Raw genomic sequence first — 12,059 nt, 5'->3', positions numbered from 1 at the left:
TACAAAAGGAACAAACAGCCATGTAATGTGGCGGTTCCCTCTCATTGACACTGGGCACTGGAATGCAACACCAGGGGGGTAGGAGACACGGTGTGTGTGTTTGTGTGAATGTGCGTGCCATCCTGTCAGATTGGCCTAATCATTAGCATTACTGAGAACTGACAGCAAGAGGAAGGAACAATAAGTGTCATTTATCCTCTTTCTTTTCTTCTGTCTTGCCTACTCACGCTCTTTCCTTTCTTTCTCTTTTTATTTGTATTTTTTTCTCTGTTCCTTGCTTTTAATCTCTGACACCCCCACCCCCCACCCTCCACCCCCACCCCGCATGACTGCCTGTCTCCCTCTCTTGTCTGCCTGCCACATACTTAATTGTTTCCATAAAGAATCTAAATTTCTCAGCAAAAATAAAATAGAATAAAAGTGAAAATAAAATTAAGAATTCACATTAAGCATTGTTCGGCAGTACTGCTCCATTAAAAACAGCTTGGGTCTAATCACAGAATGTAATCATGGAATACCATCTCCAGTGTAGTTAAATAAAATCTCCAGCTATGATTTCCAAACTGCACACTGGCATCTGGCATCCCAAATACCAAGGTGGGAACAATCATCTTAAGCAATATCTGAATGCAAATATATGACTGAAACTCAGCACTCTTGTTGATGACAATGAATCATTTCTGTTTTTAGGATGTATAAGCAGATATAGTCAGGCAAACAAGCAGAATCGCTTGCATGGCAGGCAAATTAAAAAAAGAACCATTTACAAGAAAGAATTTCAGAAAGACCATTACTCTTCGGTTGGACTATTTGTAACTTGTGTGTTTGCGGCTCGTGACAGAAATCTTTTGACTTTAAATTGCCACAATTTGAAAAGAAAACACATGTTTTATGGAAAGGAAAAACGAATGTTCAATATTTTATGTTAGCATTTACAGTCTCTGATCTCTTCTCAAACTTTTCCGTTTGGTAATATCACAAAATCCACTTGGAGATAAACAAAAATGGGGAAAGAAAATCAGCTCATTCTAACCCATCACTCTAATTCAGCAATGAGCTCAAAACTCAAGGCTTGTGTGTATATGTTTTCCTGCTGCTGACTCCAAACAGCACTCAGAGCAATGAGGATAGGTGTGATAAGAGCATCCTGTTGTGGTTGTGCTTTTGCCAAAATGCGGCTGAGGGAATGAGATCACTGCTTGTTTTTTCACTGAACCATGTAGACTGACTCTTGCTTGCTGTATTGCTTTAATTTATCCTTCCTCCCTGCTGGTTCATGCCTCCAGAACTGGAAAGTTTTGGACATTTTATCTCAAGGATAAAGCAACTGAATTTTATGATTATGATCTAGAGCAGGGGTCGGCAACCTGCGGCTCTTTAGTCCTTATAGTGCGGCTCCGCGCGGTTTGGGAAAATAAATTAGAAGTAATTAGCTGAAGTGTATTTTATTTATGTTAGTTCTTTTTTTTAACTTGTAATTCTAAATTGGAAGATTATTGTAATTTTGAAATATAAAAATAAAATTATATTTTATTATTTTTTCATCGCTCAAAATAAGCGTCACACTTGCAGAAGCCGGTGTACCGGGTGAAACGCCGTGCATTTATCGAGACTTTCAACCCCAGGTAGGCCAGTTATGGATCTTCGGATCCACATTATGTCGGCAGCTGTTCTCCACCGTGAACTTTGTTAAAAACAAACACCGCTCATGCCTCACAGACGACAGCTTACAGTCCTGCATAAAGATGAAAGTGACTTTTACAGCCCCAATTTGCAGACGCTGTGCACAGAGGTTCAGGAGCAGAAGTCCCATTGTAAACATATCACGGCAGACCCGACGATGTTTGCGTGAACACGCTTTTCAGCATCTCTTTATTGACCACTTTTCACACACGGTTGCTGACGCATACAGCCGGCTGTAGCTTTTCAGCTCACAGCCTGACACATACCAACAACAGCATAGACGGCACAGACGTTAAGGCGGCGAGGCTTGATTGCGGGTGCCGCTCAGGTGCGTCCGCCTCCCCTGCAGCGGCGTTGCAGACCACGCCCCGCCACACACATTAACCTGGTAAAATACATATTTAGGCAGAATTTTGCAAATATCTATTTTTCATTTTTCAGCAGCATAGTGCTTTTTTTCAAATAATTTTTAAAAGTCAAGTCAAGGCTCCAAAAGCCCAAAGGCGACATAAGGGTGGCGGCTCACAACAGTTTTTGTTTTGCGTGGAAACCCGGTCCAAATGGCTCTTTGGGTCTTAAAGGTTGCTGACTCCTGATCTAGAGTCACTGGCAAAGGACATGTTAGAATACTCCACACTGTCATTTCCTTTCTATGCTTTGACAAGTAATATATCACACTTGTGATGCACAGTGACCAGTTCTGAGCTGAAGTGGATTTAATAACTGTTACGGGGAAAGGTCACATCGAATTTTGACATCTGCACATAATCCAAGTTGAAATATATCCCTTTAGACAGCTTGTGCAATTCAGATTTGTTATGTATTGCCTATGTTATTATAATTGGTAGCATTTTGTTTCTTCACATTAGCTTTGTGCATGTTTTTTGTCATAGGCAACATTTTCAAAATTTATTTCAAAAAGGTCATTTAATTTGTTTTCCAGCAGCAGAATTGATGAAAAATTCAATATAATCATTTAGTCATAATATGGTTACCACTGAATGATCTCAACCAATGCCTTTTGGCCAGTGTGATACATTTTTATCTACCAGAACCTTCAGATCCACGTTGAATCCACCTGAATGATCCAGTGCGCAATTTTAAATCTTTATTTATTCCTTGTTTCCTTTTTCAATGCATGCTGTCTTTACCTCAGCAGAATAACATGTTACGGGCACCCTTTCACATTTACTAACTGACTCATACAGTACTGAGAAAACACAGACAGTATTCGTTTCTTTTTTGAAGTTTTGCAGGCACTTATACTCTTGCTGACATTGCCAAGAGCTGAAATCTTCCAGCTTGGCTGACAGGGAGCCTGGGTTAGATCGGCTTGTGCACAGCTGGTGTTAGGAGGACCTGATTGAAACCATGTAGCTTAAAGTCTCTGAGCAAACATTCCATTAGAATAGCATTACGGTATTAGTATGAATCACTGTTATTCTGCAGTAGCCCCAACATGTGGCTGCGTAAAATGCTCTATCTCTTGTTAGTTCTATGGGTGTATACGGTGTGTGCATTCGAGCCTCCTATTTTTGCTTTAAGGTACTCGCAGTTCGTGCAGCTGCCTGTTTGACCTTTCTCAACTAGTTTATGTGTGTATCTAAAGGTTTCTCGCTGTGCAGAATGAGTCTTTGTGCCTCCATAGTAACGTGACACCTTTCATAACTCTATAAAGAAAACGTGCTTTATGTAAAAAGACAGCACAGTGTGCTCCCGCACGAAGCTCCTGGCAGAATTAACAATGATGGCCCCGAGCTGTACAGGCCAGACACTTTTGATTTCTCTTCGTCTCCCTGCCTGTCTCGCTGTGTATCTGTCTGTCTGTCTAGCTTTGAATCTGACAGCTAAATTTAAAGGGAGTCAGCTGTTTCGATTCAGACATCAGCGATTCGGGTGTTACCTGCCTCTCTCATGGCTCGCTCTGGGAGTGATGGCAGTTAGCTGTTTGCGCGTTTGGCAGACTGACACCTCTGATTGGTCAATCCCAGGTTGTCACTCATTACACCATCATGGACACATCAGCTAAGAGGCAATTGTCGCTGCAGTGACAGGACCTCGGGCTATTATTGCTGCAGTGACACAGAGCTTTACCTCTTAGCGAGTCTGGAGACATCTCAACTCAAGTGCTTTACAGCACTCAAATTTTAGCTTTGCACAGTAAAAGGCTACCTGCAAGTAAGACCCTACAGTGAAACTATCCGAGTGGTCGATAAGACTAGAAAAGCGCAATATAAATGCAGTCCATTTACGTACTGCTTACTGGAGACAGGATTTTGCACTGATGGAATGGCAATTTCTAGCTTAATTTCTAGCATGATGTCATCCTTTCTCTTTCAGTGGCCAACCATCCATGTAGCGTTCTCTTACTTTGTTTGAGTTAAGCTATTCAAAGGGCTGCTAACATTATTATTTAATTAGCATGAACAAAAAATCCCAACATACATAGCAGGTTCATAATTTATATTAAAGTACAGAAAAGAGCTACAAAGAAAGTGTTAGGAATGACACTGATCAAATAGCGTACACACATGGGCAGAACTGCAGAAAATAAGAAATATCCCTTCCATTTCCCACTTGAAACAGAAAAATTATCATTGCAATGCCTAAATTTGTGTCACCCTGTCATACGTACAATTTGACATGCTGCTGGGCTCAGTCCCCTGCTAACCAAATTGTTTGTTGTGTTGCCCTGGCAAAAACAATCTATAAGCAGATCTGCTCAGAGGCATTCAGTCACTAGAATAAAAGGATGAATTTCTTCTTGGTTAAGTGTGAGGGAAAATAAATGCCCACATATGTTTTTTTTTTTACTGCTTTTGTTTTGTTTCATTTGTCCTTGTAGTGCCAGACCTTTGCTGTTGAAGTTGTGCACAAGCTGGAAAGGAACTAAAAAAAAAGTAAAAGTTTAAAAAAGGTCCAGGCATGTGAGACTATGGCTTGAAAAGTTGAATTCCAAGTTTTACTAAGAAGATTACTTTTAAATGAACAAATCACTCATGAATGGCACCGTGCTGTTTCCCCCAACTTTCCTGGCAATCTCCACTGCACTTTCAAAATAAATAATAATGAAATATGGCCAGAATGAAGTAGCATGAAAGGAATCCGCAGCCTCTCATAAGCTTCTGTATTTAAGGCTGCTGGTTTGCGCAGAGTTCTGAGGAAAGTCAAGAACACTCAGTGGACCAAGTCATGTACAAGTTAAAAAAAATCACATATTGTGGAGTAAGTGAATGCATTTGTGCACTGTTACTTATTATTACTTGTTTTTTGTTGGCAGGTGTGAAACCCGCCTTGTCTTGTCTTCTTGTAGATACAGTAGATAGTGAGATGTTGTTTTCAGGTGTGAATCTTCTTGTTATTCCTGAGCTTTGAGCAAGATTTGTGATGTCAGTTGGTTAAGTACATGTGTGTGTGCTTTAGTGGGGGTGAGAGACTGGCTGCAGGGTAATTTAAGTGTCCAGATATAATGGTTGTCTTCCTGTGTCTGACCTTGAGAGCTACAGAGGTCAGTGCAACCCTTTCACCACCTCCATGCCTTTTTTTCTGTCCTATTTAAAAGATAAATCTAGGTTACTACAGCTTATATATCATGGTTAGATAGCTGTTTCAGTTTTTTTTATAATAACTTTGTTATCAGAGCTTATTAGTGATGGATAAGTATGACAGAATCTTATTATAAAGAGCAAAAATACATTATTTCAAATAATAACCTGTTTGCATTACCTAGTTTCTCTGCCTTTCTCTCTCTCCCTCCTCGTCCCTTATCAACTCCTGATGCTCTCATAAGGTATCCGTCCTCTTTTCATTCATTCATCTCTCACACACGGCTGTTTCCAATTGGCTCACAGACATTCCTGGAATGCCAAGGCATCATTGTGTTGTGCAGTGTGTGTGTCTATGTGTGCGCTTGCACACCCACTGCCCCTCTATTCACTCGCTCATGTTCAGAAACAGCTCTAAACCAGGAGACTGCTGAGAGACAGAGAGTGGTTGGTAGGATGAGAATAAAGATGGATACAGGAGGAAAGTAGAAAAGAAGCAAGAAACAGAAAAGAGAGCTGAGTGTGCACTGCTGAATGTTGTTGATGCAATACCATAAATGATAGAAACGTGGTTCCACGTTCCAGTGTGGTGGGTCGATCTCTGATTCCTCCAGTCTGCAAGCCAAAGTGTGGGCACAGATAAAAACAAAATCATGAATGCGTGTGTAATTGGGTGAATGGGACTTGTAGTAAGAAAGCACTTTGAGCCCTTATACAGTATAAGTGACAATCCATTTACCATTTACTTTTAAAACATCAACCGAGTGGAGATTATAAACAGTCAGCGTCAGCAGTAGCAAGCAAACCTTCGGCAATCACGCTGCAGTTTCCTCAGAAATGTTTCAAATCTAGAAGATGCACAAAAAGGCACAAAAATGCGTACATATAGTCTTTAAAAAAAGTTGGACGTGCTTTTTAAAAATGCGCTTATCATAACTTCAGACACACAAACTTTTAGTGGTATACAGAAGCGCACAACACGCAAGCACAATATGAATGACATTTTTAGTACTCCTGCACTGTTTTGATTATGTATATATAAAATTGCATATTCTCATTACGGACACACACACGGCACACAAGCGCATGCACACTCGTGTGTCCGCGTACACTTTATCATAGCTTTGGAGTGGCAGTTAAAAATATTACACCACAATTACATTACCATTAGCCAAGACAGCTGGTCTGGACAAAAAGGCACCACAGCGTCTCTACGACTTTGTTCTACAGTTTTATTTACATTCCTTTTTCTCCCATGACACATGACTAAGCTAATCTAAAATGCAGTGAGCCTGGCATTGGCAGGCTGACTCAAGCAGAGACCAAAGCCATCTGCCTAAACAAGTTATGCCATTCAGACCGGTACAGACTCCAAGAGAATATACTTCTTTCCAACAGGATTTCTAAAAATGTAATTTTTACACTAAAAGAGAATTTAGACAGTTGGAGGGATAGGTAGTCGAATAGTTGGATTTGTTTGCTATTGTAACAACACTGGTTTGTAGTTTGTCAAATTGATTCCAGGAAAGCAAAAATAGAATCAGGGAAGGTTGATAAAGTTGCAATTTTGTGTTTTTGTCAGGCCTATAAACTGCCATGTTTATTGCAAAGCGAATGGATGGAGAAATTGGAGCAAGGGAAGAAAATGCATTCATTTTGGTTGTCATAGTCAGAGAATTCACTCCAAACACATACACACACTGCACAAAATGAAATGAATGTGGATGCATATGAACACAAACACAAAGCAACAGGGAGGCTACCAACACAACCAAATAGCATTTACTACAGTGTCTGCAGCCTAGCAACCAGGCAACTGGATGTCATTGTCCCTCATCACATTTCTGTGTTTGTGTGAGTGCTCCTGTGACAAAGATCCTCTTTTGCAAGATCTTGAATTTTTGTGTGACAGGTTTAGAATAGTGGCAGAGAAGAAGAGAGAATATGGGGAGAGAGAAAGAGCTGCAGTGTTTTTTGGCTGCTTATCAATGAAATGAACAAGCTGCTGCCCCCCCAACCCCCCAACAAAAATTGATCAAATTCCTGACTGACACCATCTCACTGTAACTTTAGCTGGTAATTCAGTTCAATCGAAATAGAAGCTCTATACTCTTTGGTACTTTGGTTCACAGTTTTAAGTACATTGTTTTAGTTAATAACTCATGAAGTTACCTTTCAAGAATAAATCTGTATGCATTTCTGCAACTTATTTCCATTAAAAAGTAACCCTACTACTTGAGTATGCACACATGTGGTTTGTGGTTCGTGAGGCTAACAAAAAGCACCTTCAGAATCACGTTTGATTTAGCAATTCAAACCAGATGATGAAAAGGCAGTAATTCAAATACCATTTATTCATGAGCGGTGTACTGTGTGCCATTAGCTCAGGTGCTATGTCACAGAGACACACACACACACACACACAAATGACCGGCTGCTCAATGTAATTTTAATTTCAATTATTGTTTTATTTGCTTTAATATTTATGCTGTCTTTGTTCTACAGGTGTGTGATCTCTTGTTCTTTTAACTCTACTTTAATGAGATTCATCGAAAGCTTTTGATGTTGTAATATTATTGGAGAAACTGTGCAGCAGTTCTTTGTCAGTGCGCATGCTTATGTGTTGTTTATGCTTTTTGTTGTTGTTTTTGTTTTGTTTTAAGGGCACATTAGTATAATATGATGAAAGAATGCTGTCTTGTGTCATCTCCTCTACATTTCCCTTTATCTTTTGAGATGTTTCCTCTTTACTTCCACTCATGCCAGTCCATTTGTTCCCTCTTTCTTCCTTCCTCCTCATTTCTCCACTTTTCTATTACAGACCCCTGACCTCAGTTTTTAATTACATTTTAACAGTCTTCGAGAAATCACATATTAATTATTAGCTTAATAACATACATCTCAATGAACTACAAATTAAAATTAGAGCAGTTTACACAAATTGGGCAGTTTACATATAAAATGTGTATAAATGTAAGAAAGAGATGGGAGAAACTCCCTTAACCTCCTAGGACCTGGCATCCACATATGTGGACATCACATTTTGGGTTATTTAGACCAAAATACTCAATTTTGCTCTACAAGGGCCTGATATCCACTTACGAGGACATTATACTGCTAGTGTTCTATCAAAATTTCAAACAAGTATCCTCATATGTGGCTCTTATTTTTCTTAAAAACAAAAATAAGGTAAAAAAAAATAAATTGGTAATTCTTTGTTTTTACATATCAGGCCCCAATATGTCCAAATATCAAAGAGAAATTAAAAATGCATGTCGTGGAAGAGTTCGGGTCTTAGGAGGTTAAACCTGTTGATATGTTGATGTTGATAGACTGCGCAACTTCCTTGTTTTTAAACTGAGTTGTCAGAGTATCTTAGTAAGGCTAAGGGTGGGATAGATGTTTATCTTCCATGAGTCGACCAATATATTGCTTTTTCAAAAATCACCAAATATCAAATAATAGTATCAGTCCCAAAAATTCTATATTGGCTAGGCTCTATTTGAAATCAAACTGATTTGGAGTTAGTTATATTGGACAGAGGTTAATCACTGTATCCACATTAGTCCATTTTTGTCTGTGTTTATTGTTATAACTGTGTTATCTGTCTCCACACACACATAAACCGTAGATTTGAAAAATTGTTTAGTATCAATGGTAAAGGGGTTAGCACTGTCACCTTACAGCAAGAAGGTCCTGGGTTTGAATCCATTGGGTCCATAGTGTCTGTGTCAGCCGTGGAACAGACTGGAAACCTGTCCAGAGTGTACCCCACTTCTCACCCTATGATAGCTGGATTTGCTCCCAGCGATCGTGGATGGGTAGATGGAGAGAGAGAGATTTCTCGCTCCTGATAAGCCATACATCAGCCCCCTTTGAAGAACCCTGCAGTAGAAGCTGCCCTTTCAAGGTGTTTCAGTGGTAGTTTGACTGACACTACTCACATCTGGGAAAATGAACTAAATTAAAGGCGCAAACACTCCAGAGCTCAAACAAACCACTACAAACACGGCTGGCATGAGCACACACACCTATGCTCATCTTCTTTACACCTGATATCTCTCGCCAATCCGCACAATTTTTGTCTTTCAACTTTCCTCTTGCTGCTTCTCTTTCCTCTAACAGACTAATCTTTAGCTGCTCTGTCTGAGCTTTTCCAACTTTGTAAAAAACCCTTTTGACTAATTATGGATGATTCCAGGAGAATGACAGCAGCCTCAGTTCTGTGTGTGTGTGTGTGTGTGTGTGTGTGTGTGTGTGTGTGTGTGTGTGTGTGTGTGTGTGTGTGTGTGTGTGCGTGTGTGTGTGTGTGTGTGTGTGTGTGTGTGTGTGTGGGTCTGTACTGATAATAGTGTGTGGCGATGTCTGTGTTTAACATTGTGTTTTCACGACTTTGACTGAAACTCTCAGATGAGAAGCCAATTGATTGAGATGGCCCCAATTAGTCTCCACGATTAATTGAGTGTGATTGGATGTCGTCCATGGCACCTCATCATTAGACGTTATTGACGGTCTAATTAGTTGCCTTGGTGACCGTTTAAACACAGTTGATTGTGTGTGACAGTGAAACGACCCCACCGCAGCCAATCATGCATACCTCTTGCTTGTGGGTGTGTGAGAGTATGCGTGTTTGACCGTATACACCTTTAGGGAGGTGTTCCAAGAAATTTACAAGGATGTTGCAGGAAAAAACAACAACAAGATGCTGCTAGATTATGCTTAATATTATTTTTGTTATTATTATATCCACCAAGCCATAATAAGTGTGCATCCAGAGAGAGAAAGTGCTGAGATAGGAAGAAAAAATATTTTTGGTTCTGAAACTGTGGCCGCAGATTAATTAGATCCACTCAGTAATTATAAGTGGTGACTGGAACATTAAGAAACTGTGGATAAATCACACAAGCAAAAGTGGTACTCACATCTGATAGAGTAAGTCACTTTGCATCTTTTTTTCAGACCCAGGGAACGTTTGCCACTGATGAGATATTTGGCATTTCCATTTATTTAATCAAAAATGTAACGATTATTATAAATCACTTCAAAGAGTGATCTCAATTTAAATAGGCTATCTAGCACTGTGCAAAAGTTTCAGACATTTTTGATTTTTTGACTTTTTGCTGTAGGAATACTTATGATTGATCCCAAATTCACTCTGTAGCATGATGCAATTAACCCAGACGCACAACCAGGGTCCTAAATAACCATTTTCAGCAAAGACGAGAACAGTCAATCCTGAGATGATGTGAGTCCCACAGAGCTTAAGTGTATCCCGGAGAATAAGGGCTGCTTTGAAGTCAGGCCAGTCATACTGGAAATTTAAATGTAGATTTTATTTAATAACAACAAGGACTGGATAATTCACTTTAAATATACTATGGTTTCAGTAACTCTAGGTAGTGTTGAAAATATACATTTAATTACATTGAATTGAAGTAAAATAATCATTAAAATAAAATAGAATTCGTTTTGATTCTAAATTGGAATATAACCTAGTGTTTATTACCACTGTACTGACATTTTAAATTAGAATTACACCACCCCTGCATAAATCATCCCAATAACTACTTTCCCGAAGTCATTTGAGTTGTCTCTATCTAAATCTTATCAAGATGCTGCTGTTTGAAATATTCACTTTCTTCTCACATTGGTCAAAACAACAGACAGACAGACAGACAGACAGATTAAAGTTTTTTTGTCATTATGTCTTCACATAACAAAATACTGTGCATTAGCACTCAGAGTAGAACAGAGAGTTTAAAAACACAGACAAACACACAATAAATAAAAAACAAAAAAGGGAAATAGAGTGTACAATAGGATATGCAATAAGCAAACAATTTAAGAAGCAGTATTGTATTAAGTGTTGTAAAGTGCAGTTGTCTGGAGCATGTCCTCAGCCCTAGATATATAGCTAGATACACACACACAAACACACACACCCCACAGTAATCTGAATAATTGATGAGTACCTTCTAGTGTGTAATTATAAGCCATAATTTAGATCAACATCAGCTAACTGAAAGCAAAAGGAGGATGATTAGGTGAAAGGAAAAGACACAAAAGAACTTCACAAGGGGGGAAATAATGAAACTCACCAAGATTGGTTTTAGCAGTGGAGCTGTGTCCATGCGCTATATTCGCTATAACAAAGGTAAAATGTTGAAAAGTTGTGTGGAGAGAGAGGGAGTGGCAGACGAGTACATGGTTGGCTAACCGTGAAAAAGAACCCTAATCTCAGAGGAGGTTAGAGCTGGTGTAACATCACGTTTTCTTGCCAAACTTTTTTATTCTTCTTGTGCTCTACCACTTCAATATCCTCTGTGTCTCCACAGCATAAACACCGGCACCCCAACGCCAATCCCCCAAACACTGCAACCCTTTCTCCTTTGTTTTTTCATCATTTCCTTTACTCTATAAACAGAATTCAGACAAATAAGAAAACAAATCACCACAAATTATTTATTTCCTTCTTTTCTTTATTTTAATTTCTTTTTTTGATTCTCTCAGCCACAACGGCAAACAGCACTGATATAGAGAAGAAATGAAAACATCACTTTTAATTTTGCCTGAGATTAACTTTATAGAAAAGTCATACTCTAAAATTTCCATGATTTTAATTAAACTTTCATTAAATTTTAATTAGTCTTATTAAATATTTAAATATAGTACGCAACAACAACAAAATTTATTACGTTTTCAAAAAACTTGGCAGAACCATGTCTTAATTTTAACTGAGTAGCAGCCTTTTCAATTAAACATTTGATGGAAACTGAATTATGCAGTGAGGTAATGTGTAAGGCACTGTTGCCTTGCCTTTGAATATTGCAA

At 38.9% G+C, this 12,059-nt stretch overlaps 1 protein-coding gene across 1 annotated transcript in view; it reads left to right on the top strand.

The window, feature by feature from the left end:
• Positions 1-12,059, top strand: part of cntfr (ciliary neurotrophic factor receptor) — a 237,366-nt gene that overhangs the window by 178,692 nt on the left and 46,615 nt on the right. The window lies entirely within an intron of this gene.

This window comes from Rhamphochromis longiceps, linkage group LG7 (assembly GCF_057381845.1).
Source record: "Rhamphochromis longiceps isolate RC_006_pf linkage group LG7, R_longiceps_female_GT1.1, whole genome shotgun sequence".
NCBI lineage: Eukaryota > Metazoa > Chordata > Actinopteri > Cichliformes > Cichlidae > Rhamphochromis > Rhamphochromis longiceps.
The sequence above is the reverse complement of the archived record's forward strand: the minus strand, read 5'-3'. Positions and strand labels throughout refer to the sequence as shown.